Below are 8,352 nucleotides of genomic sequence, written 5' to 3' on the forward strand. Positions count from 1 at the left end.
CTTGGAGCGTGCGCACGCACATCCCTGGCCAAGCGCCAGGGTGCCCTTCGCTTTCCTCCTGGCTTGCTGCTCAGGAGGCGAGCGGAGGGGCCCTGGCGCTTGCTTGAGGCTGTGCACGTGCTCCAGGCAAGCGCCCTCCACTCTCCTCCTGAGCAGCAAAGCCAGGAGGAGAGTGAAGGGCGCCCTGGCGCTTGCTGGGGCTGTGCGTGCGCATGCTCCAAGCAAGTGCAGTGCCACCCTAAACCTTTTGTGCCCTAGGCAACTGCCTATGTTACCTATATGGATGAGCCGGCGCCTTGTCGAGGGTAAAAAACTGGGACATGTAACAAAGGATCTAAATGATGAAGCAAAGGAAACAACTGCCCAAAGAACTTCAAATTCCAGCAGCATAACTTTGTGCTCACTTTAAAGGCTGGATAGATGAGAGAATGGAGGGAGGTCAGTTCTTCCGGAGAAAATACTCTCTGCTTTTCCCAGGGGATGGTTCTTTTTTTTTTAACAGAGAATTAAAGTGCAGTACCTACATAACCCATATATAGTCAAGATAATGTTTGGGTCAATTTTTTTAACCTAATCTCTGACTTATACATTAGTATTATGCAAGTAGTTTTTCCCCCTCTAGTGCCCGGTATAAGAGTAGGCAACCTTTGAACCTGGAAACTCCACTTAGCTGTCATTACAGGGTTAGGGAGTCTTTAGCTTTCCAGATGTTTAGCTCTCAAAAAGCCTATCATTGGCCATGCTGTCTGGCTGGTGGCTAAAGTTTTCCCATCTTTGTGTCTCATGGCAAATAATAGTTGTTTGGTAGAACTTCTATTATTTGCCATTTTGGCCGAGCGTGAGGAACCTACTCTCTGGAGCCAGTGTGGTATAGTGGTTTGATGCACTAGACTCTGACTTCTGGAGACCAGGGTTTTAATTTCTACTTGGCCATGGGAACCCCAAGCACCATGCTCTATAAAAAAAAACTGATTAGTAATATACTTACATGCTTCAATCCACAACACACTACTATAGTCTGTTGTTTCTGCCCAAGCCCTCCACTACAACTGCTCTGCTCACGACCCCCAGGTCTCAAAACTCTTGGATTACAATAGACATTTCTCAAACTACAGCCCCACTGAAGGAGGTGAAGAAAACAAATCACAAGGCACAAGATAATACCCGGAAGCCCGATTACAACAGACCAAAAACACAAAATGACCAACAACACACTCCAGTAGTGACACCTTAGTCTCCAGTAAGACCATTCAAACACAAACAATCAAGGAGCTACAACAAGGAGGCTGGCCTCTTATTAGCCTCAGCACCGCCCCCAATCTTAAACAACTACTCACTTCAACAAGGTATTAACGTGGATAATACACGGGAAGACTCTGCCACAAATCTAGTGCCAAACCTCTACCTCCGCTACTCTGGGGCAGTATTACAGGGGCCCAGTAACACACCAGTGCATTCTACAGCCTTTCTCCCCCCGTCTGTGATATATCACACCATCTATGTCAGCCGTGCCTCTCTACACTCTACATGGACCCAACACGGACAGCTCTATGCAAGAGAGAAATGTACAAATCTATAAGAAATGGCAATACTAAAACCAGTTGCGAACATTCAGCCTTCCTGGACATATAGGTGGGATACAGACCGCCCATTGGGCGGTCTGGCCCCGCCCCTTTCCCCGGAGTATCGGGGCTTCAGTGGCTACACCGGCAGCGCTGAGCCCCGATCCGCCGCTTTTCGGGCTGCGGGGACAGCGGCAAAAGGCCGCTTCCCGCAGCCAGAAAAGAGGTTGTCCTGGGGCTTCAAGCCCAAGGAACACCCCGCGGCGGCGGGGAGCAGATAAAGGGAACAGCGGCCGCTTGGCCCTTTTCGTTTAAGTCCGTGGGCGCAGCCTCAGACGGGCTGCGCCCAGCGGGACTAACCCGGAAGGAGCTCCAAAGCGGAGCTCCTTCCTGCTTCGTGACCAGGGGCGCACTAAGCGGCCTGGCGTGGAGTACTATACGTCATGGCGCCGCCCGCCGTCTAGAGGCGGGCGCCAGCCATGACGTACTCATGGTCGGTTGCCGTGCGGAAGGGCCGCCGCCTTAGTGCTTGTTCGCCACGCACTAGGGTTAGGGCGGTGCGGAAGCACCGCCCTTTCGTAACCCTAGTGGTGGCGAACACGCACCTAAACTGCCAGTCTGTAACCGGCCATCGTCAAGGCAGGGGTTGGCAACCTTTTTGAGCCGGAGGCCGGGTTGCTGTCCCTCAGACAACTGGGGGCGAAGCCAAAAAATTAAATTAAAAAAAAAATTAAAATATAAAATAAACCAGGACAAATGTAGGGCAAAATTTTCTTTTTTTTTTTTTTTATAAATGTTATTAATGCTTTTCTTTTAAAATACACCGTATAGACAGTCATTTCTTGTACAATCATTATAACGACAAGAAGTGGTGAGAAAAAGACAAAAGAAAGAAGAAAAAAAAAAAAACAAAGAAGAAGAGAAAAGAGAAGGAAAGAAGAGAGAAAAGAGAAGCAAGGAGGTAAAGAAAGAGAAGAGGAAAGGGCAAGAGAGAAGAAAAAGAAAAAAAAAAAAACGGGGGGGGAAAGAAGAGGAAAAGATGTAGAAGTAATAGATAAATACCTATCTACAGTCCTTTTTCACTTTTATGAAATTAAAAGATAATTGGGGGAAATGTAGAATTTAAACCAGAAGTCTTTTTGTTAAATATGTTAAAGTAAAATATGAAAACAAATGGGCAAACTATGTTTTATGTTATCAGCGCCAAGAACCATATATGACACAACTATGGAAGAAAGAAGAAACCCAATATGGGAAACTTGGATTATAACTGCTGGACTTGCTTGAAATGGACAAAATGTCAAGAAGCTGTGGATTATGAATTGACAGGACGCTACAGGAAAGACTGGAAACACATTTATAGAGTATTATCGACGAAATTGGGCAAATTAGAACTATGTTTAATATAGATGTGGGGTTGTTAATCGACCATGATCCTATGTAATAGATGTGAAAGAGTTCCTGTAGATCTTCTCGACTGCTTTTAGAATGAAAACGGAAAGTATATAGAGATGGAATTTGAATAGTCGGAGAGAGAACACAACGTTTTTTTAAATATGTATATCGATCGTAAATATAGATAAAGTCAGCGTAAGCATTTCAAGGTAACCAAGGCAAAATTTTCAAATGGAAGACACTTTTTTAAAAATGGAGGACATGCGAAAAAAATTTTGCTGCTTTTTAAAAATGTTAATATAAATGCATGTTTCTGAGGCTTCTATAGCAATTGCCCCCCAAAGGCCCCGCGGGAATCGGCGGCAGGACTGGGCAGGGGCGGTCCCAGGCCTTGCTGGGCGATCTGGCCCGCGGGCCGCAGGTTGCCACCCCTGTAGTAAGGGATTACAGGTTGTGGCCCTTGAACAAGGAAATACAAAGGAAGACTCAAACAGCTGGATTGAATTATACTCACAAATTCCAATTCATTAGCAGAGGTATAAACCAACAGAACAGTTTCATGGCCCACTACATATGTTAATATAAGAGTCCTTGCTACTGCACATGTAAGAAAAGGAACCTTGTCAGAGAGAGTTCTGAATTCAAGAAATCTGACTTTTGGTAAGGAGATTTATTGCTATCAAACATGAATAGTAACTGGCCACTATAAAGACCTTGCCTACCCTTTTGAAAAATTTAGAGCAAGGGGCATGATTTGCATCTTTGTGGACCATCTGAAAAAGTGTGTTTATAGTCACAAAAACTCATGCTAAAAAAACCAAACCACCAAGTAGTCTTAAAGGTGCTGCCACATTTCCCACCCTCCCACTCCCTTCCTCCTTTTTAGGAAACCCACTGGGTGACCTTGGGCAAGTCACACTCTCTCAGCCTCAGAAGAAGGCCAGGACAAACCTCTTCTGAAAAAGTCTTACCAAGAAAACCTGTGAACCTGCCTTAGGGTCTCCATAAGCTGGAAATGACTTAAAGGCACACAACAACAACCCTCCAGTGCCTGTTCCTGTGGAAAATCTACTAATACAATAATAATATAATGCCCTCTTATTTAGACACTTGGCATTAAAGAGACATTTGCAGTCAGAAGAACAACCTGAGGCAGGGGTAAGGAGGGCACCTGATGATTCCTTCACTTTGCCTCAGGTCAGATTTTAATAGTTCCACAACAGAGTGAGGAGATTCTGTCCTGTGCTGCAGCAGAAGGAGCATCTAGGCCACACTGAACCACATTCTTCTAAGACTTATGTTGCAAGAGGCTGCCTCTATGTTTCCATTCAGTTCATACAAATAATAATAATAATAAAAAATCTCCTGTCAGCAATCAAGTCCCAGTAATCCCCAACCCCTAAAAAAGAAAACAGTGAGTTGATTGTTTTTAAAACATAAAGAAAGCAGGCATATTCATGCTTTTACCCAGAAACAAAGCTAAACTCACAGAATACAAATTAGATGGCCCCCACAGAGAAGAGCTAGAAAATGGGAGGGGAGGCGCAAGCAATGTGTTTAACAATGGAGGACACTACACCAAGGAGCTGGGCAGAAGACTGGTCTGGATCTAAAGGGAGATCTCTGGATGTTTTGCATTGCAATAAACCATCAGGGATATCTCACTTCCATCTCTGTAACAAAATTTTTGTGTAGAAGGACTGTGAACTCTGTTCTTCTCTAGTACTCAAAACAAATTCTAGTACTCGAAACATATCCATGGGCTCAGTGTTGGTTAATTCTAGGTTTGTGTCTTTTGGACGGGTCAATGGATGCTGTGGAGAAAAATAAAGTAGATTCACCCAAGCCAGAAGTCTGCCCACCCCTAAATTACACAGCACATACTGTAATGGGGGCTTACAGATTGTGGTGTGTGTTCATAACTGAACCAGGACAACTGCCTGTATGTGGTCCTTGACCATGATTTAAGTGCTAGTTTCAGCATAAAGACATTGTTCTGTCCTTCCCACAGCTTTTTGCCACTGCGCCATCAGATTAGAATCTCACGAGAAAAACTGCAAACTAATTCCTTGTTGTGCAAGTCTTCTGGCCCTACTTTACACTGATTTAATGTTGATAGTGACCACCTTACTTATAGGGTAATTAGTTTGGTTGGGATTAAACCAGTCTGTGTTCATTTCCCCACAGCACTCCTGTACAGTTTTACCCTGAGGATATCTGCTTGCTTCCTTGCACTGTGGTTGTCAAAATGTTTGTGTCACAGAGGTTCATAAATAAATAACCATGGTTCCCTGGGAAACAAGGCCTTTTTACCTAAGCTGTTTCTAGAGAAACATTTGTTCAGGGCAATGTTTCTCACATTCCACAAGAAAAGCATTCAAATTTGTTCTTAGGTGACAGCAAGGCAGCAAAGCCAGCTAGCTGCACTAATTATTTTAGTGATTCTCTGGAAGAGCGGATAACCAGATAACCCCAGATGGCCAAAGCTGTGTGAAATAACGCCTGAACAGGTCCCAGTTTGACCAGTGCTGCCTCTTTTGTGAACCATTCATATACTTGAATCTCCTGGAACAACAACAAAAAAAATTACAGTGTATGCAATAAATACATTAATAAGTAATAATGACTATGAATAATAACTCTTTTTAGAGCTACTATCTTGGAAGTAAGGTCTACTGAAAGGAGTAGGTATACTTTTGTAAAATAAAATGGGCCGTATGTAGATTGTCACATGTGAAAATTGCACACTCCATAAACAAGGCTGAGAGCACGAAAGGAAAGCCTCACGTGATCTTGTGAAAATGTATATATTGAATTTTTAGTGCAGGTGCTTCTAACACATATGAACTGTGCAGGTACAGGAGAACTGTACCACAGGTATTGACAGCTCTAGCTCTAAAAGAAGAGTAAGCATTTTCAGGATATAGGCCCTGTACAGATGGGCCCTTTGCGGCACTCCCATGATGTGCTATGGTTACCTCAGGGTGGCGCGTGCACATGCCCCACAACCCTAGTATGTGATGGCGTCACAGCTGCGCAGCACCACCCACACGGGGCTCACAGCTATGATGTCACAGCTGCGCGGCTGCGACGCCATCAGGATGTCTTTGTAGCTTTGCAGCAGTGCAACTGTGCCGCAAAAAGGAGCCACTTTTTAATGCTCCTTTGTTGCTACGCAGTTTGGTTGCTGCGGCGCTGCTGCGGAGCAAAGAGAGGGGCCCCCTGGCGCCTCTTTCTGGCGGTCTGTACTCCGCCATAATTAGACATTACCAGATAAAGCGGGAATTTCCACTCAATGTTTGATTCATAGTAGTAATGTGGAGGCAAGTAGAGTTTACAGAAGAGAATCAGATGGGAATGGGCTTCTTATCCCTTCCTGCATGACTCAACATTCCCTACAAACCCTTTCCCTGTCTTCCCCCCACTCCTTTCTTTCTCTGGACTGTTTCAGGAACTTAAACTGACCCAATGCAGGAGATAAGAGAGAGTAGGAGGAGGGTTTAATCAGTCCAGACTGGTAAAACATGTGTTTGCTAACATGACTGTAGTTCTACTGGTAGAATGTGACATGGCTTTTCTTAAAAACATATTGAGGGGTAGTCATGTTGGCCATATAGCAACGTACAATAACATCCCAAATGCACAAAACAGTGAGATCTTCAATTGGCCAACAAAAATACACAAAATACATGCTTTTGAAGATCCACTTTTCTTAAGAGTGAAGTGAAGAGTTGATTTAACTTTCCTGTTCTTAACAGTTAAGGAAGGAAGGAAGGAAGGAAGGAAGGAAGGAAGGAAGGAAGGAAGGGAATACGGTAGATAACAAGAGTAGGGTGGGATGCAGGTGTGTATCTATGAGGGTACGCAACATTTGATCCCAAATGAGAATTCTGCCTCCTTAAAATGAAATTTTCCTTCAGCTCCCAAATTTCTAACATTGCAGAGAGTGGGACACTAAAAATCTTTCATACTCAGAGCTCTTACGCTTGCTGTGTTCACATATTCAATAACATTGCCTGACTCTTTCTTTAGAAACCTAAACTCTATAACTGAGTGTATGTGTCTTCAAGTTGTTTCCAACTTACGATGGCCCTATCTTGGGGTTTTCATGGCAAGTTTCTTCATGGAGGGCATGCCATTGCCTTCCTCTGAGGCTGAGAAAGTGGGACTTGCCCAATGTGGCCGGGTTTTCATAGCAGAGCCAGGATTCTGGGCTCCAGAGTCCTACTCTGATGCTCAAACCACAACACAACACTGGCTCTCAAAACAACTCTATAACTACTCATCTGAAATCTTAAGTTAGTAAAGAATTATTATTTTAGGGAAAATGCCCTTATGCTGGCCCTCCCCCACAGTCACACCCCTGAGTGGCTATGCAGTGAAACAGAAGCAGTCATTCCCAAAACACAAGGAGAATAAAGCAAAGCAATACAGTACACAGGTTCCTTTCTCAGCCTTGCATCCTTCTGATCATGTCAATGTACTCTGAAACAAAGCCTCTATTCACACATGGCTGGGAGCATAGGAGACACTCCTCCTCACTAGAAAGAGCTAATCTGATAGTAGCATATAGTCAAATGCCAATAGCAAGAGGGAAGGGTGAATTATGTTGGTCTTGCCCACTCAGACATCATTCTAGTTGGATAGAAAGTGATGATTCAAATAAGAAGGACCCTCCCGAATAGCTCAGAGCATGTATGGTTCTCATATTTATGTGTACAGTCCTGAAGGCATGAAGATCATATGACAGTAGGGGTGTCTGGGGAGTGGTAAGGGCATTGCCCTAGAATTCTGCTGCCCCATGAAATTTCCTGTCTTTCTGCAAATTTCTAGCATTGCATGAAATGAAACACTGAAAATCATTCTCAGCTGGAACTCTTGTATTTGTTGTGATCCCAGTCCCTTGATCCACTATTTGAATTTGAATTTTTATGTGTCAATTGAAGTTTAAAGTTACTGCAATGTTAGAAATTTGAGCATGAGATTAATATTTAATGGGACGAACAAAATTCTGATGGTGGCAATATCACTATCTCCACAGCTACACCTTTGCATGACAGATGAGTGGCTCCCAGGAGAAGAACTTGGAAGAGTTTCTTTTTGGACTTCAGCTCCCAGAATCCCCCAGCCAGCATGGCCAGCTCACACGAAGCAGAGGCAATGTTTTATTTTTCCATCCCCAAATAAGGACAGCTACAAGAACCAGGCTGGTGTAGTGGCTGGAGGTCAGAGTTTGATCCCCCACTTGGCTGTGAAAATCCATTGGGTGACCTTGGATAAATCCCACACTCTCAGCCTCAGAAAAACCTGTGATAGGTTTGCCTCAGGGTTGCCATAAGCCAGAAATGACTTGAAGGCACATAACAACAAACAAGAGACTTCAAAGACATAGCCA

Source organism: Sceloporus undulatus, chromosome 2 (assembly GCF_019175285.1).
Source record: "Sceloporus undulatus isolate JIND9_A2432 ecotype Alabama chromosome 2, SceUnd_v1.1, whole genome shotgun sequence".
NCBI classification, from domain to species: domain Eukaryota; kingdom Metazoa; phylum Chordata; class Lepidosauria; order Squamata; family Phrynosomatidae; genus Sceloporus; species Sceloporus undulatus.